Here is a 26,267-nt window from a genome sequence, read left to right as displayed (position 1 = left end):
CACCTTTGCTTAAATCTGAAAAGAAAAGAAGTGAGATTAAAAGCGATGCTCAAATCCTCTAAGGCCAAACTTGTTTCTCTTCGGAAGGATCAATATCCCTCACCATTCATTGATCCAAGTTTGAGACCATATGAAGGAGGCAAGTTGCATACGGAGCGTTAAGGATCCATCTCTCCAATGGATCCTGATCCGGGTTCGTCTAGCTATAGACATTAAATTTAGCAAAGCAAGGGAAGAAATTCTTTCGATGTTCCAAGCTTCCCTACCTTCTCAAATTGCTCGTGCCTTGAAATTTTCTGGGAAATGGTTTAGAAAAGCCAAAAATTTGATTTTTCTGAAATGGTCTTCACTTGCGTTCCGCAATTTTAGACCGGCCTCTTAGACCTTCTCAGCTCTAATTTTCATTCCCGGAAATTTCCATCGCTTTCGAGCAAGTTCATAGGATCTTTGGCATGCAACTCATGTGCACAACCTCTCATTTTTAATGCATTGTTGGATCATGGTTCCCCAAAATTTTCCATGCATTGGAGATGAAATGCAAAGTTTGACAATTTTTCATCTAGGCATTAGAAATGTTGACCAATTTGACCATTTTTCCAAAAATTTTCCATCCATGCAGTGGAATGGACTGAATTTGCAAATTTTAAAATTTTTTCCATGCTTTAGAGATAAAGTGCTAAGTTTCAAAAATTTTCCATCCATGCATTGGATTGGAATTATCTTGCAAAGCTTCAAAAATTTTCCCTACATTAAAATTGGAATGATGTTGCGATGCAAAAGTTCAAAAATTTCTTCTATGCATGGGAATGCCATGCAAAGCTTCAAAAATTTTCCCTACATTAAAATTGGAATGATGTTGCGATGCAAAAGTTCAAAAATTTCTTTTATGCATGGGAATGCCATGCAAAGCTTCAAAATTTTTCTATGCATAGCTTGAATTTAGGTCGCCGCATGCAAAGTTTAAAACTTTCCCCATGCATTACATGGAATGACATGCAAAAATTTTCAAATTTTTTTCCATGCATGGGAAGGTTGCATTCATGGAAAAATGTTGCCACATTTTCAAAATGCATACCTTAATGGGAATGAAGTTGCCACTTTCTAATGCCATGCGAGGTTTACAATTTCCATCTCAATATTGCAGTCCAATTTAATGATTCCATAGCATGCATTCATGCAATGCATAAGAATAAAAAAATCATTCATCCATGCTAGCACACCATGCATGAAAATGCATCCAATGCATGCAATAGTGCCCATTGTCAACCCACAATGAAGATGTCCAGTTGAGTGCTCGAAACCAAATATCCTGAGGCTACTGCTATGATTTCGAGCAATCTACCTTCCCTGTCGAGTGCTCGCTGCTGCCTCCAATCTTGCTTGCACCAGTCCTAATTTCGAGCACTCGAAGACCAAGCTTCGAGTGCTTGCAGTTGCCTACCTCAATTTCGCGGCTACTGCTTCTAATTCGAGCACTCGAAGACCCCATGTCGAGTGCTCGAATTACACCCCACTCTCTCCTCACTCAACCCCGAGCCTACTGTCCTATCTTCGAGCACTCTACTTCAATGCTTAGAGTGCTCGAAAAATAACCCCAGCAGCAACCACCTTCCACTATCCCTCATTCTTCATCTCTCTATCTCAAAACAAAACCAACCCACCAAAGCCTCACTCCCTCACCTCAACCAACCTGCTGCAACACCCCAAGCAACCCCTCTCGGCATCTCTCTTCCTCATCCACTCTTTAACTCTCGGCTACCACCAAACCCAATCTCACTTCTATCTCTTCAACCCATGCACCCCATTCCCAGCTCCGGCTAACTTCCCTTCATCAACCAACCAACACCATTCCCTCAACCTCATGCCTGCCCAAAACCATCTCTCTCTCTCGGCACTTTCATGCAACTTGCATGCACCTCACAACCAACTCCAACCACCATTCAACCCAACTCCCATCATGCACACCAACCTTCCTCTCTCTCTCTTCCCAAACCAAATCATGCATCACCATCCCTCATCTCTCACTCTCTGTAGAATTTTCGAGCACTCGAATCCAAGCTTCGAGTGCTCGCAGCTACTCAACTTCTTACCACCATGCCCCATCCGAGCACTCGGCCCCCCCTCAACCTCTCACCATGCATGCCCTCAAGCACACCACCCAACCCTCGCTTCACCAAACCATAACCCTTACCAGCTCTCGGCATCAACCATCTTCCCTATCTCCCTCACCTGCAAACCACCAACTTCCTCAACTCACACACACACACCCTCTCCCTTCTCGGCAGAAACCACCTTCCACTCCCCAAACCAACCACCATCCCTCTCGGCCTCACACCATTCAACCCACATCTCCCTCACTCACTGCCAAGACTTCGAGGACTCGAAGTCCCATTTCGAGTGCTTGAAGTGTGAACCAACTACACCATCCTCACAATCCCGAACCCACTGCCCAAAACTCGAGCACTCCAACTCCCATTTGGAGTGCTCGAGCCCAACACCAACCACTCATCCCTCTTAACCGAGCCTCACCAACATCCACACAAACCAACCAACCCACACACAACCCATCTTTCCCTCTCTGCAACTCAACCACTCCATCCCTCCATAACCAAACCACCACACAAGGAAATGCATTTATGCATGCACCACCACTTCCACCCCACATTTCCCACCATGCATGCATGCATGCACCTCCCCATGCATGCTTACCCACCTATCTATCACTCTCTCATCCACATCTTCCATTAACCACAAATAATGGGCCTTATGTTCTCCATTGTTGGGTAAGTGTCTAACCCTCTTTTTCTTTCAATTTTTGATCAATGGAGGATGGGATTGTTTGTGTGAAGGATTTGTGATTGTTTGGGAGTTGTGTATTGCATTTGCAGGGCCAAATTTTTGGATTTTCTCATCTCTAATCAACCTTTGGCCCTCTTCCTTTTTGTCTTGCACACCACGTGTTTGACGAATTGCCTAAGCCAACTTCATCTCTCTAAATGCACGGCTTTTGGCATTATTTTGTTTTCCATTTTAAACTTATGACTCATGTGTGCCAATTTGTATTTTGTATGGATTTTTACCTTACAATAACATTCATCTTAGTGTTTTCATTTCTGTTTTGATTTTTCTTAAGAGACCTATGCTTTTACCTGTGTATATTCGTTGTATTTTGATAGGTCTTCATGTCCAAGTTTGGGGGACGCAGTTGCGCACTCACATAGCTGAACATCTTCGCCTTTGTCACTCCACTTGGTATTATTGTTCCTTTCCCCCCTTTTTTTGCTCTTAGTTTGGTATGCTTGACTTCACACATTGCGGACAATGTGACATTCAAGTTTGGGGGTGAAATATTGTATTTTTGGCATATTTTTGGTTTCATAATTTTTGCTAAGCAATGATAATGGAATTTGAAACCTGTTGGAGATGAAAGCATATGTTTAAAACTTTGTGTATAGAAGCAGCTGATATTTTTGAAAATAAAGAAAATTTGAATTGAAATGATCATGTAGATTTAAATTAGTCTGTATAAATGTCTCAATTAGATTCTTGCTGGATTTACACTCTTATAAGCTTCACAATGCACAGATGCACATTGGAAACTTAACTGTGAGGCATGCAACTTGATCAACCTTGACCTTGGCCTAGTTAATCTGATTTAATGAACCTGATAGATGAATATCTTTGGCATGATTTAAGTTGAAAAAAAAAAAAAAAAAAAAAAAAAAAAAAACTGAGAAAGAAAGAAAAAAAAATGACCAGTTGACGTTCGTAGCCTTTCCAACTCGAGCTATTAAGCCCTAGGAGTGTCTCTACACTTAGCGCCCTAAAGCCGTCTGGTTTGGGAGTTGTTGGCCTAACGCTTGCTACAAGGGTTGGTTAGAAAGCTTAAAGGACTTAAACATTGCACGGTCATTCAAAAAAATTGTAATAAACATGGTTCGCTAGAGTTCGTAGCCTTTCCAACTTGAGCTATTAAGCCCTTTGGAGTGTCTCTACACTTAACACCCTAAAGCCGTCTGGTTTGGGAGTTGTTGGCCTAACGCTTGCTACATAGGTTGGTTAGAAAGCTTAAGGGACTTCAGCATTGCACAACCATTCTATGTTTCGCTTATGAGTTACAATAAATTGTCAATAAGCAACAAAAGTTGTCTTGTAAATAAAATCATGCCTTAGGGACCTCATTTAAAGGGGAATTCAATGATTTGAAAACTTGTGCTTTGGAATTGAAAAAGAAAGTAAAAGCCGCATGTTGAGAATCCAATTCACTTTCACTGAAGCTAGAGTTGATTTCCTTTCAAGAGATGATAATTGAGTTATTTATATAGACTTTGATGTTGATGCATGTATGTGGAAATGTATTTAGCCAATTTTTGTATCAATGCTTCATATATGCAAGGTAGTCTTCCCAATCACCCCATCTCCAGCTCTTTTTCTATTTCAAGTTATTTTTGAGCAATGTATATATCTTATTTTACCATGGATGATATTTTTGTAGTAGCAAGCCCATGGTTGTCTTTTCATTAAGTTTTTCATTGTAGTTTTGCTAAGGGACAAGCAAAATGTAAGTTTGGGGGTGTGATAAACGCCGAATATTGTATATTCAAGCGCCCTAAATTGCATTAGTAAAGTCCGTTGTATGTTAATTTATGTAGATTATCTTCATTTCTATGTTTTTATGCATTTTCAGGTTCATTGGCCAAAATGGAACAAGAATAAGGCCTTATGGAATCTTGAGCAACAAAAGGTGCCAATGCTGAATTCTGGCAGCAGTAGAACCTGGATTTTTCTTGCCATTTTGACCTTCCAAACTCGAGAAATAGACTTCCCTCATAACATGAAAGATTTAGAGCTCTGAATTAGCTTTCTAAATCTTCAAACGGTTTGTCATTCGGAGCTTGGAGCAAAGAGTTATGGCCTTGTTACCAGAGGTGCGCAGAACTGCCTGGCAGCAATGAAATTCTGCCTTGATCTTCATTTTCGACCAACCATCCTTGAGAATTGGATCTCCACCAAAACATGAAATATTTAGAACTCTGAATTAGCTTTCTAAATCTTCAAATCGTTCATCATTCAGAGTTCGGAGCACAAAGTTATGGCTGTTTAACCAAAGTAGGTCTGGGCAGAGCAAGTGAAGCATGGAGCTTTTTACACTAAATTCGAGTGCTCGAGGCCTTGCTTAGAGTGCTCGAATTTTGGGCAGAATGCCCTTCGGAAATGGCTCATTTCAGCCCACTTGCACCTTGGTTTCTTCATTTTGTTTTCCTCTTTAATGAAGTGGTTGGAGATGTTGGTTGGTGGCCTTTTGGTGGTAGATAAGAGGGATAAGAGCCACACAATAGGGGAGAGCTTCATTCTACAAGATTAGAGGAGAGAGAAGAGAGCAAAGAAAGGAGAGTTCTTGGAGCAAGAAAGGGGAGCTCGAAAATGGAAGGAGGATCCTTGGTTCTTCTTCATTCTAAGGCTCCCATGTGTAACTAACTCCTCCTCTAGGGAGGTAATGGAACCCCTCATTGTAAGCATGCTTTACTTTTGATTCTAGTTTGGGAAAAATAATGTATTTTTGTGGTGATTCCATAATCTAGAACTCTTACTTGATGTAATGAATTAATTTTGATTTAATGATCATGTTGGACCTACTTTCTTGTCTTAGAATGTACGTTTTCATGGTTGTATGGTTTACATTTTCATGGTGACAATGAAGATGAGATTTTTGGAATGGTTTTAATGGCATGTTGTTGAGAGATTTGATAGGCCATAGCTTAGGTTCTTCCTTTGATGGCTTATTCTTAATTCTTAGCTTCATGTGCTCTTATCATGTGATTGATGGTTTGACAATTTCTAGCTTAGTGAACATGTCTTAAATTACACTTTAGTTTAGGTAATTGAGCATGTAAAATCTTTGATAAATTGTTCTTGCCTATTGATTCCATGAATCCTTTGAAGTTAATGTAGTAACCATGAGTAACTACTTATCATAGCCACATATTTATGTTGTTTTTCCCCAAATGAATCATATTCTAGCATGTTTATATTGTAGGTGGTGAAGTTACTTCCCTAGTCTCTTTTACCGACATTTTATCTCTTTTAAATTCTTATAAGTTCTATTTTATGCATCTTAATTTCATAGCCTTAGTGACAAACCAAGCAAACACCCTATTCCCCCTTATCATTCTAAAACGATTCTAGATGCTTAGGTTGCCTTAAACTAGCGCAGTCCCAGTGGTTCGACTTACCCAACCAATAGCCCTATTTTACAATGATTCGTGCTATTGCGAAGGTTGATGTATAGTTGATCAACCGATCAACGAGTAGCTTTATGTTACTCACCCCTACGTTACTGGGGCATATTTCAGGTACAGGACTCAAGACTTGAAGATTTCATTACTTGGGTGATTTGTGGCTTCACATGACAAAACTTGTATTCTTGATTCTATGTATGTAAAGTGTACATAAGTACACTCTTTTTAATGTATTTGACATGTATGACATGAAGCCAAGGGCCACGAACCTTTAAGTTCACATGTATGTAATTAAAACTTCAAGTTTTGCCATTAAAATGTATTTTGTTAACTTTTGGCAACTTTTGAGGTTTGACATGTCAAATTTTGTAAATGGGATGTAATGAGGCCATAGGCCATTATAACAGGTTTAAATATCCATATTACACTTGCGTGCATGTTCACATCATCACACACTGGCATATTTTGTGAATTGAACATGCCATAGGGGATTCCAAGTAGATTTTCAGCCTTCAATGCATAACATGAAATTTTTGCACTTTCTCGAGTCATTTCGGTCGACCGAAGCCTTTTGGGTTTGTTTGAACCTTGAAACTTCACTTTCCAGTAGCCAAAGTCAGCATTTAGGGTCATTTCAGTCGACCGATGACTCATTTCGGTAGACCGATGGTTCCTTTTGGTGTATCAAACTAACTAAGCCTTAAAAACTTGCTTTCAACAGAGATTTAAGTCATTTCAGTCATCCGATGGATTATTTCGGTCGACTGAAATAGCCTGATCCCGAGAGTTGCTTCAGTTCAGTTTCAGCACTATTGTTTCGACTTCAAACGGCCATAACTTCTTTGTTTCTAATCCAAATGGGGTGATTCTTAAGCCTAAATTCATGATCTTGAAGTCAAATTTCCAATAACACCAACCATACATTCAAACTCCATTTGTGGTGAGATTTATTTAGGTTTTAGTGAGAGGGTGTCAGTTTTTACTTAAACCGGGAAGGGGCATTTCGTGGGATTCTTGTCCAATGTTCTTGGAACCTCTTGGAATGTTTTGAAACGATTGGATTAGGTTTTGTGGACCTTATTTGACTTGTTTAGATTCAAATCTCCCCTTTTTAATTGCAAATTGACTACTTTGCCCTTTACTGAAGGATTTTGCTCGCTTCTTTTCATCTTGTTGTTTCTCCTTCGTCCGGACTCCAAATCATGCGATTCTTGGGTCCATCTTGATTAGTTTTTCATTGCTTTTCTAGTGGTGTGGTCGGTGACACCTGAATTCATACTTTCAGAAATGACTACCTTGCCCCTGGGGGCTTAAATTGTCATTCTTCCTGTCCTTTGCTTTCGCACCTTGTTTCTTTGAGTTCCATGACCTCATGGAGGGTCATCTTAGGGTCTTAGAGGTGTGTTGTGCATTGGAAGACCATGGTTTTGTTTCTTACTTCCGCATCTGGATCCGTTATCGGGTCAATCTTCGGTTCATCATTGTAGTACCGGGTTAATTCAAAAACCCGGGTCGTTACAAGTGGTATCAGAGCGTCCGAGTTCGAATACCTTGGACGACGGGTTTTGGGTGCATATCGTGTTTGTGTTGCCATGCTCTACGTGTTTAAATGCTTCTTGGAAACATGTTTTGTTTGATAACATGTCTTGTTTGATAACATATCTTGTGTGATAACATGTTTTGATTTGATAACATGTTTGTTTGCTTATGTGGCATCTTGAGTAGATAGTCCATTACTATGTTGTAAGCTAGCTTTTTACTTTTATGTCAGGTTTTGACGATGTCTCTTAGGGTCTGTCGTATCCCTTAGATACATTCTTGTTTTACGAGTTTCTTCCTTGGATAGGAGAAATTCATTCTGCAAGGACCCATGTCGGGAACCTTCTTGTCTGTTTTCTTGGTGGGGTGTTTTGAGACCTTAGTCTGTTGGTTGATGCGAGAAAGCTCATGTGAGCGTAGGATCGAAATCCTTATCTGGTGGAGTAAGACGTGTGCCAGGGAGGCACCGTTTCTTCCTTTTCCTTTGTGGCTTCTAGATTCAAGGCCTTAAGCATAATGGTGCCAGTGTCATTGTTGTCTGAGTTTTGGGATTAGCTACCCCAATTCTCACAGATGCCTGGTTCCCGTGGTGCTTTTGGTAATGATCATTTCTGACATTAATGTCATTGGTATCGATAGGTTTTTTAGAGTTGACCTGGTTGGGGTAGGTTATGAACTAGTGCCTTATACCGTCATGCTACCTTACTGACGAGTAAGTGTGGGCGGGTTCTGGCCACTGTTCGTACTGCCTTATCACTCTCTTCTTTTATTATGTTTCAACGTTTCTTTACCCTGAGATTCTTTCGGTAGTTGACATTGAGTTAACGTGCCGATTCGTATGAGGTGTTGTCTCAGTTCGTGCTCTCACGTTCCTTCAGTTGATCTTAAGACTTCTGAAGTTATCCTTTAGTGCTTTATAAGCTGTCCTTTGGTTCAACCTTTTGTTCGGTCCTTGTTCTGTTCTCTTCCGGTATGTTCTAAATTTCGGGACAAAATTTCTTTATAGAGGGTAGGTTCTAATGACCCGGAAATTTCCCTTCCTTTTCTTTTTCCTGAAATTTTACGGATAATTTTTTTTCCGTTTAATTTTCCTTTCTGAACTCTATTTCTTATAGCTTAGTGTCATCTCGAGTGCTTGGAAATGATTTCTGAGACTCTTTTCTATGGATTGACAACTTCCTTTGAGGACCGAGTCATTTCTACATTTTTCGTTTTTCAACACTATGCACTATTTCGTACTTTTCCCTATTTTGTCTTTTCCCCGTTTGTCAGTTTTTGGCACAACCACACTTTTCATACTCGGAGTTAGTTTTTGACTTCACATATCTTGATCTTGCGTGGTTTCCACGAAATACGTATATTCACTTTTTCAAGAAAGTACTCTGATTGCTTCCGGTGTCCGTAGAGGCATGGATGCACAGTTCTTTGGAATTATCTTCTTTTCTTGGAGTGTTTTTCATAAATATCTTTTGAAGATATTTTATTTCAAGGGTATCTAAGAAAATATCTTTTAGAAGATATTTTCATTCTGGGGCAGTTTTGCAGTTAACCCTTTTTGTAGGGGCCATTGTGCAATTAACGAAAGTTATTGCAAAATATCTTGTATGGTGCCTGGATCCTTGTATGGGATTCATTTTCACATTTCGTCGAGTCGTGTACTCATAGAATTCCGTCCTGGTCGTTTTTCTCCAATTTCAGAGTTTCTGGATCTAGTTGCTGCCAAACTTGTTCGGGGCATATCTCTCGGCTCAGGACTCGGTTTTTGATGCCGTTTCTTCCGTTGTTCATATTTTATCATTGTAAATCCTTTTTATTCACAGAGTTTTTCCGTTTGAGAGCGTCTGCTCAAATTCCACTTTTCTAGAGCCGGCGGGGCCCATTCGGGGCACTTTTTGAGATTTTCTATGAATAGGGGGTATAAAGAAGAAAAGTCAGAATTTCTTCTCTCTTTCCTCTCTCTTGGCCGTCGACCATGGCTGCTAAGGGGCTGCCATGCTTCTTCTTCATTTTTCGGCCGCTTCCCTCGAGTGAAAACTCTTCGGCCTTAACGATTAATTCTTCTCTTGACGCCGCGCATCTTATGCCCTTATTAGAACCCGTTTCTAACCAAATTTTGAGTTCGGCTTTGGAGTCAAGTTTGGATTTTCATGGGACTTCTTGCAGATGCTTGTTCCTGATGTAGTCCCCAATAAAACCCTTCGGTATCGTCGGATTCGGTGAGCCTTTGAGGTTTTCATCTCAAATTGAGGTAGGGGATGGTCTAGGCTTAATTCTTGTTATATAGCATGCTATTGATGCTTATACAACTTGTTTACATGCTCAAATATAAAATCTAGAGATTTTATTATTTATTTTTCTTGTACTCGATCTGATTTTCCCAGTTGCTCATGACTTGGTTTAAACATGTAGCATGGTATTATATTACCCCTTGATATACTCATTATAGTCTATTAAATTTGGAACGTTTGAATAAGTTTTAAAGCTTTTGTTTAATATTTATCTTAGGTGAAAGATTAATTCACATGGCCTTAACTAGCTTGAAATCAATGTGTGTTAGCATATTAATTTAGGCCCTAGCATGCTCTTCAACATAGATTAAATTGAGAGTAATCGAAGTTGCTTTGAAATCTAGTAATATTTAATTAATTTGATTAATTAATTTATTTCGAGTGTACTATTCACTCCATTGGAATTCTGACTTGACATTCTTGATATGCATGCTATATGGTTTCACATATATTAAATCTAGAATATTTGATTAGGTTTTGAAATCTTTCATTTATTTATTTTCTAGTATTAAAGTTTAATACTCGTGGTCTTCTCTTGCATGGAATTCACTTGTGTCGTGTTTTAAAGTCAAGTCTTGGCATGTTGTATAACATATATTAATTTGAGATCATTCAGATGAATTTCAAAACTGAAAGATTTTAATTTAATGAAGTAATTAAAATCCATTTCATGGTTCATTGGTCTTGATTGAGTTTCTAACCTTGTATTCATGATTTTCTAGACAAGTTCATTCACGTGTATCAAATCGAGAATAATCGGATAAGTTTTGAAACTTATATTTAATTAATTCCTTTGTATGAAACTTAATTCACATGGTTGTATCTTGCTTAGAATGAACTTGTAACTTGACATTGAACTTGCCTTGTGTAATGATTTGCACACTTCGCATTAAACAACCTTTATGCATAGCGTGTAATGAATCGCACACTGAAGATTAGACATTCATCATATCATATTAATGCGAACTTAGGGCATGACTTGTATGTTTCAAAATCTTGGTTGTGCATGAGACATGGTTAATGTGTTTCTAGTATTTTGATACAATCTTGACTTGCACAACTTATTGATTTTGGGACTTGGGATATCAATCAAGAATAGGGGAAGGTACCCTTGGGTTGATAATCCCTAAAGTGATCCCAAGAATAAGGGAAGGTACCCTTGGGTTGATAATCCCTAAAGTGATCCGAAGACTAGGGGAAGGTACCCTTGGGCTGGTAAAGAGTACAGTTTTAATCCGGGCGATATCCAAGTTTCCAAAATGGTTTATTTCACTCTTTAAATTTCAAGTTGCCATTCCTTGAAAATTTAAAACTTGTTGTATTATGTGAAATGCTCCAATCTTGTTAATTGCATAGATATTATGCCTCATTAGTGATTTCAAGTATACTTCATGTCATGTAAATTGGTATAGTCCAACCATATAAATTGCATGGGTAACGCAATTCTTGTTAACTTATATCCAAGTATTCTTATTGTCGTGTTATATGGAATATTCCATCCTTATTTACCTACATAGATAGTATGCCTTGTCCTTGATTCCATATGTTACCTCTTGACGTGTTTTATGAAATGCATAAATGTATCGACTCGGTCATTTACCTTCCTTTTATTTTTCCTGAAATTTTACGAATGATTTTTTTTCGTTTAATTTTCTTTTCTGAGCTCTGTTTCGTGTCGCTTAGTGTCATCTCGAGTGCTCAAAATTGGTTTCTGAGTCTCTTTCATGTGAATTGACAACTTCCTTTGAGGACCGAGTCATTTTCGCATTTTTCGTTTTTCAGACACTATGTGTTATTTCGTCTTTTCCCTATTCTGTCATTTTCCCTATTTCGTCTTATCTCTGTTTGTCAGTTTTTGGCACAACCTCACTTCTCATGCTCGGAGTTGGTTTTTGACTTCACGTGCCTTCATCTTGAGTGGTTTTCTCGAAATACGTATCTTTACTTTTGCAAGAAAGTACTCTGATTGCTCCCAGTGTCCACAGGGGCATAGATGCACAATTCTTCAGAATCTTTTTCATTTCTTAGGGTGTTTTTCGTAAATATCTTTTAAAGATATTTTATTTTTGGGGCATCTAAGAAAATATCTTTTAGATAACCCTTTTTGTAGAGGCCATTATGCAATTAACGAAAGTTATTGCAAAAATGTCTCGTTTGGAGCCTGGATCCTCGTACGGGATTCATTTTCACTTTTCGTTGACTCGTAAATTCATCGAATTTCCTTCTAGTCATTTTTCTCCAGTTTCAGAGTTTCTGGACCCGGTTGCTTCCCAACTTGTTCGGGGCATAACTTTCTGCTCGGGACTCAGTTTTCAATGCCATTTCTTCCGTTGTTTATATTTTTTCATTTTAAATCGTTTTTATTCACTAAGTTTTGCCGTTTGAGTGCATTTGCTCAAAATCCACTTTTCTGGACCCGGCGGGGCCCTTTTAAGGCACTTTTTGAGACTTACTATAAATATGGGACTTAAGAACAAAAAAATCAGATTTCTTCTTCTTCTTGCTCTCCCATGGCTGGCCAAGCTCCCTCCCATGGCTACCACCTTCTCTCTCCTCCTTTGATCCACTTTTCTTTGATGAAAAGTCTTTGGCCTTAACATTTGTTGTTCCCCTCGTCGTGCTCTACCATTACCCCTTATTAGAAACCATTTCTGACCAAATTTTGAGTTTGGGATTGAGGTCAAGTTTGGATTTTCATGGGACTTCTTGGGGATTCATATAGATCGTGTTGTCCCCGACAAAACCTAGGAGTTTCGTCGGATTCGGAACCGTTTCAATTCGGTGGGGATTTGGGATTTTCATCTCAAATTGAGGTAGGAGGTGTTATAAGTTTAATTCTTGTTATATAACATGCTATTGATGCTTATACAACTTGATTGCATGCTTAAATATGAAATCTAGAGATTTTATTATTTAATTTTCTTATATTGGATTTGATTTTCCCGGTTGCTTATGATTTATTTTAAACATATACCATAGTAATATAATACTCTATAATATGGTCATTGACATATACTAAATTGAGGGAAATTGAACAAGTAATAAAGATTTTATTTAATATTTATCTTGAATAAAATATTAAATCATATGGCCTTAACTAGCTCAAAATCAATATATGTTAGCATATTAAATTAGGCCTTAGTATGCTCTCCAACATAGTTGAATTTGAAAATTAGTAATTATTAATTAATTTGCCCCGAGTGCACTATTCACTCTATTTGAATTCCGACTTGATATTCTTGATTTACATGCCATATAACTTCACATATATTTGATTTAGAATATTCGGTTAGGTTTTGAAACCTTTTATTTAATTAAATTCCATGTTTAAGATTTAATCCTTATGGTGATATACAACTTGGAATTGTATTGTGGCATGCTAAAAAATTAAGCTTAGGTATAGTTGTTTACATATATTAAATTAGGATTAATTGAATGAGAATTGCAACTTTTAATTTATATTTAACTTTAGTGAAAGTTTAATTCACGTGGTCTTAAATTGAATGAAATAAACTTGTAATGTGATATTACATTAGTTCTTGGCATGTTTTCTAATATAGGTCAATTTGAGGGCATTTGGTTAAGTTTGAAAATCAAGAGATTTTAATTAAAAGAATTAATTAAAATCTATTTTGTGGTCCCATTAGCTTAATTAAGGTTTTAACTTAATATTTGTATTGGCCATGACTTGTTTACTAGTATATATTAATTTGGGACTATTTAAAGTTGTTTTAGAACCTTGGGATTTAAATTAGCATGATTTAATTAAAGTTATACTTTGTTGTTCTAACAACCTAATTGAGTTTTAAAATAGATATAGGTGATGACCTTACCATGTCCTTTAACATGTGTTAAATTGAGATTAATTGGAATTGAATCGGAATCTATAAAATTTAATTGTGTTTATCTATTTAAATTCTATCAATTTGCTCCATGATCTAGTTGTGTTTTAGAAGTGGTTTCTATATTCAAATCATGGACTTAGACTTGTTGTATATTCATTTAGTTATGTTTTGGACATTAAATAACATAGTTGCTATGTTTGTACTCATGAGAATATGTTTTCCTTATTGAATATATTGTTGCCTTCTGTAATGATTTGCACATTTCATATTTTACATCTTTTATGCATAGCGTGTAACGAATCGCACACTGAAGATTCGACATTCATCATATCATATTAGTTGTGGATTTAGAGCACGTATTGTATAGGTTTCCAAATTTAGTTGTGCTTGGTAGATAGTTGATTATCTTGCATATTCCTGTTGATATATGCGTTGTTGCACAGCTTGTTGATTTTGGAAACTTGGGGATGTCGTTGTTTGACTATGGCTAGGACGTTGTTCTAGTACGGGGGATAGTCCCTCTATATAGTCTCGCACATAGGGAGGTTACCCATGGGCTAGTAACCCTAAAGTAACTATGTTGTCGATCTGATCTGGCGTGACGTCCGAGTATCCACTTTGTTTGATTTCGGATTTCATTTTCAAGTTAATAACTAGATGATGTTGTAACTTGTTGTTCCTTATTTGTCATTCCATTTTAAGTTACATGATGTTAACTTTGTGAAACTGTGCTTTATGCCTTGTATTGGAAGTTCCAATGTTGGTTAAATTGCATCGATATTGAAAATTGTGTTTTGACGTTTTAACAAAGCTTAGGATTGATCCTATTGATTCATTTAGAACTTAGACGTTAGGTGACATGAACCACCACTATTATTTTGTGCTTTAGATTCTAAGTTGATGGCTTTGAGAACTTATACCTTGTTGCATTGTATAACATGCTCTTTTGTTGTTGAATTGCATGGATAATGTGATTCTTGTTAACTTGTATTCAAATTTGTCATGTTATATGGATTAGTCTAGACCTAGTTCAATTGTATTGAAAACGCAATTCATGTTAATCTATGCTCAAGCATTCTTCTTGTAGTGTTCTTTGGATTATCCCATCCATGATTCATTTAATACACGTATGTATATCATGATTCTTGTTTCTTAAACTCTAAGGTAGCTTAGGATGCTCCCCGAGTCTCATTTGGACATAGACGTTAGGTGGCATGAGCCCCTTTAACATGTTTCACCTTAAGGTGATAAATTTGTAAAATGCTAGGTCGATGCATGCTCATCTCCTACGAGTACCTTTATGTTACTCACCCCTACGATACTGGGGCATATTTCAGGTACAAGAATCAAAGTTGAGGTTCTCATTATGCTTGGATGGTTTGCGGACTTGGAGACTTCCATTTTTGTGAAGGTTGCTCGGAATGCCAAATGTAGCTTACATGTCAACATGTGTACATTTGACTCCATATATGTAATGTGTACTTAAGTACACTCCTTTTCAATGTATTTTGATATGTATGAGATGAGGCCAGAGGCCAATGACCATTGTATTGTATTCTATGCAACTTTTTAACTTCATGAAATGTTATGAAAACCTTGAAAAATCGCAAGTCATTGCTTCACCATGGTTGCATCGGGTATGGGAATTCCATTTTCATTCTTTCATAGGGTCTTATTAATCATGTATGAAGTGTGGCCAAGGGCCAAACAGTCAATTGACTCCATTTTGTATTTTTGGATTCTATGTTTTCCATTCCAAGTCCATTTTTGCCTTTTTGCTCGTTGGGGGGTCGAATTTTGCATTGGCTATGTTTTTAAGCCATGGACCATTGTAGCGCATCTAAATAGGTAAGTTACATTTGCGTGCATAGTCATTTCCGGGCAAAACCTCATCGTTTGTGTTTTGAGCCTCCAACGAACTCATTATGCGTTTTTGTTGCATATTATGACCTAAGGGTATTTTTAGAATTTTCTTTCGGAAATAGATTCCGTTCTTCACATGGTTGAATAGAAAACATGATTTTACAGGGGGGTTTCTTTTTCGTGTTTTTCCAGAAAATGTTGCCTTGACATCAGAAATCGCATCCGAAGTTCAGCTCTCAGTTTTTAAATTTAGCAGCTTTTTGGACCCTCTGGACCAGTTTTCTTGGGAGGGCATTTTAGGCATTTCACATTGATTTTTTTGATTTTTCTTTCTAGTCACGTAGAAAACTCAATTTTGAGAGAGGTTTCTTCTTTGTGTTTTTCCAGAAAATGTCATCTTGGCCCTCAAATTTCCATTTTTCCCGGAAAAACCCCTGCTGCCAGGTTTTTGGGTCGCACCCTTACTGCCTCTTCACATCTAAACGGTTAGATGGGATCTCGTAACCGGTTAGATGAGTGTGGGCAGCATTTTTGTCATTGTTTTTGGCCTCCTAACTGGTTAGGAAGGTCTCCTAACCGGTTAGATGTTCATGGGTTACCTCTTTTGGACCGTTTTGCCCCTTCTTCTTCCGTTAGCCATATCTTCTTCATCCGGACTCCTAATCAAGCAATTTTTGAGTCTAAGTTCATTGATTTTTTGTTGTATTTCTAATGGTGTGCTCGGTGACACCCACTTTTAAGCTGGAAATGATGATTTTGCCCCTAGGTTCAATCTTGTTCGTTTTTGAAAAGTTGTTTCCCCATCTGATTCTTTTGGGTTCCGTGACCTCGTTGAGGGTCATAATGGTGTCTTAGAGCCATGTTGTATCTCTAGAGACCATTGTTTTGTCTTTTGCTTCCGCACTTCAGATCCGTTATCGGGTCATCTTTCGGGTCATCACTGACGCACCCGGTTGAAAAACTTGGGCCGTCACAACAAACCTTGTTAATCACATAGATATTATGCCTTGTTCCTGATTTCGTGTATAACTCTTGTCTTACTAATTGGATTATCCCAATCTTGTTATTTGCATAGATATTAGGCCTTGTTCTTGAATCCTTGTATAACTCCTATCGTGTAAATCAAAATGTTCTAATCTTGTCATTAGTGTAGATATTATACCTTATTCGTGATTAAAGTATACTTCATGTCGTGTATTCTATCCTTGTTTACTTGCATAGATTTTATGCCTAGTTCTTGATTTCAAGTATGCTTCTTGTCGTGTTCTTGGGTTGTCCCAAATATTGACTTGTTTCATATGAGTATATATCATGATTCTTGTTGTTAGTACTCTAGGGTAGCTTAGGATGCTCCCTGAGTCTCATTGTGACATAGACGTTAGGTGGCATGAGCCCCTTTAATATGTTTCACCCTAAGGTGATAAAATTGTAAAACGCTAGGTCAATGCATGCTCATCTCCTACGAGTAGCTTTATGTTACTCACCCCTACGTTACTAGGGCATATTTCAGGTACAGGACTCAAGACTTGAAGATTTCATTGCTTGGGTGATTTGTGGCTTCACATGACAAAACTTGTATTCTTGATTCTATGTATGTAAAGTGTACATAAGTATACTCTTTTTAATGTATTTGACATGTATGATATGAGACCAAGGGCCACGAACCTTTAAGTTCACATGTATGTAATTAAAACTTCAAGTTTTGCCATTAAAATGTATTTTGTCAACTTTTGAGGTTTGACATGTCAAATTTTGTAAATGGGATGTAATGAGGCCATAGGCCATTATAACAGATTTAAATATCCATATTACACTTGCGTTGATGTTCATATCATCACACACTGGCATATTTTGTGAATGAAACATGCCATAGGGGATTCCAAGTAGACTTTCAGCCTTTAGTGCATAACATGAAATTTTTGCACTTTCTTGAGTCATTTCGGTCGACCGAAGCCTTTTGGGTTTTGTTTGAATCTTGAAACTTCACTTTCCAGTAGCCAAAGTCAGCATTTAGGGTCATTTCGGTCGACCGATGGCTTATTTCGGTCGACCGATGGTTCCTTTTGGTGTATCAAACCAACCAAGCCTTAAAAACTTGTTTTCAGCAGAGATTTAAGTCATTTCGGTCATCCAATGGGTTATTTCGGTCGACTGGAATAGCCTGATCCCGAGAGTTGCTTCAGTTCAGTTTCAGCACTGTTGTTCCGACTTCAAACGGCCATAACTTCTTCGTTTCTAATCCAAATGGGGTGATTCTTAAGCCTAAATTCATGAGCTTGAAGTCAGATTTCCAATGAAACCAACCATGAATTTAAAATCCATTTATGGTGAGAGTTATTCAGGTTTTAGTGAGAGGGTGTCAGTTTTTACTTAAATCGGGAAGGGGCATTTCGTGGGATTCTTGTCCAATGTTCTTGGAACCTCTTGGAATGTTGTGAAACGATTGGATTAGGTTGTGTGGACCTCATTTGACTTGTTTAGAGTCAAATCTCCCCTTTTTAATTGCAAATTAACCACTTTGCCCTTTACTAAAAGGTTTTGTTCGCTTCTTTTCATCTTGTTGTTTCTCCATCGTTCGGACTCTGAATCATGCGATTATTGAGTCCATCTTGAGTAGTTTTTCATTGCCTTTCTAGTGGTGTACTTGGTGACACCTGAATTCATACTTTCAGAAATGACTACCTTGCCCCTAGGGGCTTAAATTGTCATTCTTCCTGTTCTTTGCTTCCGCACCTTGTTTCTTTGAGTTCCGTGACCTCATGGAGGGTCATCTTAGGGTCTTAAAGGTGTGTTATGCTTTGGAATACCATGGTTTTGTTTCTTGCTTCCGCATCTGGATCCGTTATCGGGTCAATCTACGGTTCATCACTGTAGTATCGGGTTGAATCAAAAACCCGGGTAGTTACATAAATTCATGGTTTTTGAGTTAGCTTTCCAATTGTACCTATGTCATTCTCATAATCCAAATACAGTGGAAGTTATTCTTGTTTTAGTGAAGTGGTGTCAGTTTTCACTTCAACCGGGAAAGGGCAATTTGTGAGATTCTTGGCCAATGTTCTTGAAACCTCTTGGAATGTCTTGAAATGATTAGATTATGTTGTATTCACCTTGTTTGACTTGTTTAGAGTCAAGTTTCTCTCTTTAATTATGAATTGACCGTTTTGCCCCTTTGATAACGAATTTTGACCTTTTTGAACTTTGCTTCGGATTTTGCTCTCTTTAAGCCTCGTGATCTCATGAAAGGTCACATTAGTGTCTTATGAGTGATTCCTATCTCTTAAGACCATGGTTTATCATTTCCTTCCGCATGTCGGATCCGTTATTGGATTAACTTTCGGTTCATCACTGACGCACCGGGTTAAAAAACTTGGGCCATCACAAAATCATTGAATGAAAATTCCTCCATAAAAGTACATATTATGTCACTAGTCCTTTTTAATGTATAAAGATTGAATCTTTGAAAGAAAATGAGAGTTTTGAATTTAACTTATTCGAGTTACCAATGAAGTTGCAAAGAGTGTTTTAATGAGTAAAGATTGAATCATTGAATGAAAAAACCTGAATAAAGGTACCTATTATGTCACAAGACATTTTTAATGTATAATGATTGAATCTTTGAAAGAAATTGAGAGTTTTGAGTTCAAGTTATTCGAATTCCCTATGACGTCCCAAATCGTGTTTTAATGAGTATAGATTGACTATTTCAATGAAATTACCCTAATCAAGGTACCTATTATGTCACTAGACCTTTTTAATGTAAACAGATTGAATCCTTGATAGAAAATGAGAGTTTTGAGTTTAACTTATTCGAGTTACCTATGAAGTCGCGAAGAGTGTTTTTATGACCAAAGATTGAATCTTTGAATGAAAATACCTGAATCAAGGTACCTATTATGTCACAAGACCTTTATAATGTAAAAAGATTGAATCTTTGAAAGAAAATAAGAGTTTTAAGTTTAACTTATTCGAGTTACCTATGAAGTCGCGAAGAGTGTTTTAATGACTAAAGATAGATTCTTTGAATGAAAATATCTCAATAAAGGTACCTATTATGTCACTAGATCTTTTTAATGTATAAAGATTGAATCTTTGAAAGAAATTGAGAGTTTTGAGTCAAACTTATTCGAGTTACCTATGAAGTCGCGAAGAGTATTTTAATGAGTAAAGATTGAATCTTTGAATGAAAATACCTCAATAAATGTACTTATTATGTCACTAGATCTTTTTAATGTATAAAGATTAAAATTTTGAAAGAAAATGAGAGTTTTAAGTTAACTTATTCGAGTTACCTATGAAGTCGCGAAGAGTGTTTTAATGACTAAATATTGAATTTTTGAATGAAAATACCTCAATAAAGGCACCTATAATGTCACTAGACCATTTTAATGTATAAAGAATGAATCTTTGAAAGAAATTTAGAGTTTTCAGTTAAACTTATACAAGTTCCCTTTAACGTCCTGAAGAGTGTTTTAATGAATAAAGATTGAATCTTTGAATAAAATTACCTCAATCAAGGTACATATTATGTCACCTAGACTTTCTTAATGTAAAAAGATTGAATCTTTGACAAAAAATGAGAGTTTTGAGTTTAACTTATTCGAGTTACCTATGAAGTCACAGCTACTGTTTTAATAAATAAAGATTGAATCTTTCAATGAAAATGCCTTAATAAAGGAACCTATTATGTCACTAGACCTTTTTAATGTATTACGATTAAATCGTTGCAAGAAAATGAGAGTTTTGTGTTAAAGTTATTCGAGTTCGCTTCGACATCCCAAAGAGTGTTTTAATGAGTAAAGATTGAATTTTTGAACAAAAATATCTCAATTAAGGTACCTATTATGTCACTAGACCTTTTTAATGTATAAAGATTGAATATTTGAAAGAAAATGAGAGTTTTGAGTTTAATTTATTCGAGTTACTTATGAAGTCGCGAAGAGTATTTTAATTACTATAGATAGAATCTTTGAATGAAAATAACTCTATAAAGGTACCTATTATATCACTAGACCTTTTTAATGTATAAAGATAGAATCTTTGAAAGAAAATGATAGTTTTGAGTTAAACTTATCTGAGATCCCTTTGACGTCCTGAAGAGTTTTTTAATGAGTAAAGACAGAATCTTTGAATGAAAATGCCTCAACCAAGGTACCTATTATGTCGCTAGACCTTTTTAATGTGAAAGATTAAATATTTGAATGAAAATGAGAGTGTTGAGGTTAACTTATTCGAGTTACATATGAAGTCGCGAAGAATGCTTTAATGACTAAAGATTGAATTTTTTAATTAAAATACCTAAATAAAGGTACCTATTATGTCACTAGACCTTTTTAATGTATAAAGATTGAATCTTTGAAACAAATTGAGAGTTTTGAGTTAAACTTATTCGAGTTACCTATGAAGTCGCGAAAAGTGCTTTAATGAGTAAAGATTGAATCTTTGAATGAAAATACCTCAATAAGGGTACCTATTATGTCACTAGACCTTTTTAATGTACAAAGATTGCTTTGAAAGAAAATGAGTGTTTTGAGTATAACTTATTCGAGTTACCTATGAAGTTGTGAAAAGTGTTTTAATGACTAAAGATTGAATCTTTGAATGAAAATACCTCAATAAAGGTATTGTTGCCTAAGTAATGGCCCTAGAGGGGGGGGGTGAATAGGGTCATTGACAAACTATGGAACTTTTTCGATTAACTTCTCTAAGCTCCTTTAACTTGTCTCTTTACTGTAAAGCCAAATATGATTCATTGGGATAAATGCACTTCTACTAAGTTTTAGTGTAGATAACACTTAATATATGGAATGTAAAACAATGAGCATACTACACTTAGTAGATTAACAAATGATTAATTCATTTTATACATTTAATCATGCTAATTAGTCATGTAACTAAGTGTAATCATCATTGACTTAAATACATTAATTCCTTTAAACTTTAATGCCTTCAATTCAATTTAAAATAAACTAAACATTTGATATATGATGACAGAGCAAATAAATATGCAATCGGCAGACTGAAATTGCAGCTGGGAACTTGTGATTTGGTTATCAGAGCTTGAATGCAAGCTTAGAGCTTTCGGTTTTGGGTCTTATTGATCTGAGTTGTTGCCGAAAAGTTGATTGCTGTAGCATTTTCACCGGACTGATATACACAGTTTTGAAATAGAGGGAAGCTCGCCGGAGGTTGTGGATGATGTAAGCTGTGGCAAAAGCTGTTGCAGCTTTCGATTTGGTCTTTGAACCTCACTGTAGCTGAACTGTACCTTTGCCTTTTAGGAACTGAAACTCACCATCATTTGAATCTGGTATTCGCCTTCACATTAGTGGAGCTACAGTTGAGTCTGAACTGGTTTGATAGACTGAAGCTCACTTGGTCGGAGTTTCGCCGAACTGATATGGAACTCAAAGGTAGCTCAGGCATCACCAAAGCCAATAGACACTCGAAGCGCACCCACGACCCAGAAGCTCTTTTTTTTTTTTTTTTTTTTCAAAGCAACAGTCATGTATCAATGGAGCTCACTGGTTTTGAATTGATGCTCTTCTCTCTCTGTTTAAGCTCTCCAAGTATATTTTTCGATGAAGCTCAATGGAGCTCATTGTGATAGCTCAAAACATTGTATATTTTCTTTGCTCCGCCGCTCACCCACATCTATTTACCCTAATCTCATATATTATATATAAGATAAAAAAAGACAACTTTTCTTTAGCCGTTGGATGAAGCAAATCAAATTTGATGGCTTATATGAGTTCCCTTTGACATCCCAAAGAATGTTTTAATAAGTAAAGATTGAATCTTTGAATGATATTTTCTCAATCAAGGTACCTATTATGTCACTAGACCTTTTTAATTTAAAAAGATTGAATCTTTGATAAAAAATGAGAGTTTCGAGTTTAACTTATATGAGTTACCTATGAAGTCACGAAGAGTGTTTTAATGAATAAAAATTGAATCTTTGAATGAAAATACCTCAATAAACACACCTATTATGTCACTAGACCTTTTTAATGTATAAAGATTGAATATTTGAAAAAAATGAGAGTTTTGAGTTAAACTTATTCGAGATACCTATGAAGTCACGTAGTGTGTTTTAATGTGTAAATATTGAATTTCAGAATAAAAATACCTCAATCAAGGGACCTATTATGTCACAAGACCTTTGTAATGTAAAAAGATTGAATCTTTGAAAGAAAATGAGAGTTTGAAATTTAACTTATTCATGTTACCTATGAAGTCGCGACTAAAGATAGAATTTTTTAATTAAAATACCTTAATAAAGTTACCTATTATGTCACTAGACCTTTTTAAGGTATAAAGTTTGAATCTTTCAAAGAAATTAAGAGTTTTGAGTAAAACTTATTCGAGTTACCTACGAAGACGCGAAGTGTGTTTTAATGAGTAAAGATTGAATCTTTAAATGAAAATAATTCAATAAAGGTACCTATTATGTCACTAGACCTTTTTTATGTATAAAGATTGAATCATTGAAATAAAATGAAAGTTTTGAGTTTAACATATTTGAGTTACGTGTGAAGTCGCGAAAAGTGATTTAATGACTAACGATTGAATCTTTGAATGAAAATACCTCAATAAAAGTGTCTATTATGTTAGTAGATCTTTTTTAATGTATAAAGATTGAATCTTTGAAAGAAATTGAGCGTTTAGAGTTAAATTTATTCCAGTTCCCTTTGACGTCCCAAAGAGTGTTCTAATGAGTAAAAATTGAATTTTTAAATGGAATTAGGTCAATCAAGGTACCAATTATGTCACTAGACCTTTCTAATGTATAAAGATTAAATATTTGAAAGAAAGTGAGAGTTTTGAGTTTAACATATTTGAGTTATCTATGATGTCGCGAAGAGCGTTTTAATGACTAAAGATTGAATCTTTGAATGAAAATACCCGAATAAAGGTACTTATTATGTCACTAGACCTTTTTAATGTATAAAGATTGAATCTTTGAAAGAAATTAAGGGTTTTGAGTTAAACTTATTCGAGTTACTTTTAAAGTTGCGAAAAGTGTTTCAATGAGTAATGATTGAATCATTGAATGAAAATACCTCCATAAATGTACCTTTTATGTCACTAGACCTTTTTAATGTATAGAGGTTCAATCTTTGAAAGAAAATTAGAGTTTTAAGTTTAACTTATTCGAGTTACCTATGAAGTCGCAAACAGTGTTTTATTGAGTAAAGATTGAATCTTTGAAAGAAAATATCTCAATAAAATTACCTGTTGTGTCACTAGACCTTTTTAATGTATAATGATTGAATTTTTGAAAGAAATTTATAGTTTTGAGTTAAACTTATTCGCATTCCCTTTGACGTCCCGACGTATGTTTTATTGAGTAAAGATTGAATTTTTGAGTGAAATTACCTTAATCAAGGTACCTATTTTGTCACTAGACCTTTTTAATGAAAAAAGATTGAATCCTTGATAGAAAATAAGAGTTTTGAGTTTAACTTATTCGAGTTACCTACGAGGTCACGAAGAGTGTTTTACTGACTAAAGATTGAATCTTCGAATGAAAATACCACAATCAAGGTACCTCTTATGTCAGAAAACCTTTTTAATTTAAAAAGATTGAATCTTTGAAAGAAAATGAGAGTTTTGAGTTTAACTTATTCGTGTTACCTAAGAAGTCATGAAGAGTGTTTGAATGACTAAAGATTGAATCTTTGAATGAAAATACCTAAATCAAGGTACCTATTATGTCACAAGACCTTTTTAGTGTAAAAAGATTGAATCTTTGAAAGAAAATGAGAGTTTTGAGTTTAACTTATTCGAGTTACCTATGAAGTCACGAGAGTGTTTTAATGAATAAAGATTGAATCTTTGAGTGAAGATATCTCAATAAATGCACCATGATGTCGCTAAACCTTTTTTAATGTTTAAAGGTTCAATGCTTGAAAGAAAGTAAGAGTTTTGAGTTTAACTTATTCGAGTTACCTATGATGTCACGAAGAGTGTTTTAATGACTAAAGATTGAATCTTTGAATGAAAATACCCGAATAAAGGTACTTATTATTTCACTAGAACTTTTTAATGTATAAAGATTGAATCTTTGAAAGAAATTGAGAGTTTTGAGTTAAACTTATTCGACTTACCTATGAAGTCGCGAAGAGTGTTTTAATGAGTAAAGAATGAATCTGTAATGACCTAGTCATTTTCCGTCCTTTTCTTTTTTTCAGATTTTCACGGATATTTTTTTTCCATTGATCTTTTCCTTTCTGAGTTCGATTTCTCGTCACTTAGTGTCATCTTGAGTGCTCTGGAATGGTTTCTGAGACTCTTTTCCTTGGATTAACAACTTTATTTGAGGACCGCGTCAATTCCACATTTTAATTTTTTTTGACACTATTCACATTGGTGGAGCTACAGCTGAGTCTGAACTGGTTTGATAGACTGAAGCTTACTTGGTCGGAGTTTCGCCGAACTGATATGGAACTCAAAGGTCGCTCGTGGGTCACCAGAGTCAATAGACACTCGAAGCACACCCAAGACCCAGAAGCTCAAGCTCTTTTTTTTTTTCAAATCTACAGTCATGTATCAATAGAGCTCACTGGTTTTAAATTGATGCTCTTCTCTCTCTGTTTAAGCTCTCCAAGTATATTTTTCTATGAAGCTCAGTGGAGCTCATTATGACGGCTTAAAACATTGTATGTTTTCTTTACTTCACCGCTCACCAACATCTATTTACCCTAACCTCATATATTATATATAGGATAGAAAGAAAACAACTTTTCTTTAGCCATTGGATGAAGCAAACCAAATTTGATGGCTTAGATCATCTGTCCGTTGCCACCTAACCCTTTATATGTATTGAGCTGTAATCCTTGCTTGCTTTGCCCACCATATTTTCTCTGACTAAATTTTCAGCCATTTAAAAAGAACTGTTAAGCACTCATTTTCGGGCTATTAAATTAGGCAATAGGTTGGCCACTCATTCAAGGCCCTAGGATCAAAACCAAGTTGATGCACTTTTCTAATATGTCCATTGCTGCCCTTAAAATACCAAATAGCCCCTATTATGCCAGCAAATTAAATCCCTTGGATCATTGTACGGAGGATTTGTTTCCTTAGCAGCTGCCAATGAAAACTTCGATAGCAAAGCACTATTCAACAGTATATTTTATAATCTTTTTTACATCCACAACCAATTGAGCCATTTGAACTATTTCCTCTTTAATTTAAATTTCTCTCCAAGACTTCTTAACTTGTAACTTACACGAGAAATGACCAGCACGTCCTTGATAGGACTATTAGTGTAAACCTGCTATATATGATTGAATAACATTATGCAGAATTAAATGTATCAAAAATACAAAGCAAATATATCATCTCCATACACACTTGAATTGACATTAAATTCAACACCTTCAACGATTTGTTGTCATCAAAATATCTCATTCATCCTAGGCTAAAAAGCCTTGGGTCAACAATCACCCCCTTTTTGAATAAAAATACCTCAATAAATGTACCTATTATGTTAC

This window comes from Cornus florida, unplaced genomic scaffold (genome assembly GCF_030987335.1).
Source record: "Cornus florida cultivar Cherokee Brave unplaced genomic scaffold, ASM3098733v1 CherokeeBrave_3.0.0_Hap2_Chr03, whole genome shotgun sequence".
Classification (NCBI taxonomy): domain Eukaryota; kingdom Viridiplantae; phylum Streptophyta; class Magnoliopsida; order Cornales; family Cornaceae; genus Cornus; species Cornus florida.
The sequence above is the reverse complement of the archived record's forward strand: the minus strand, read 5'-3'. Positions refer to the sequence as shown.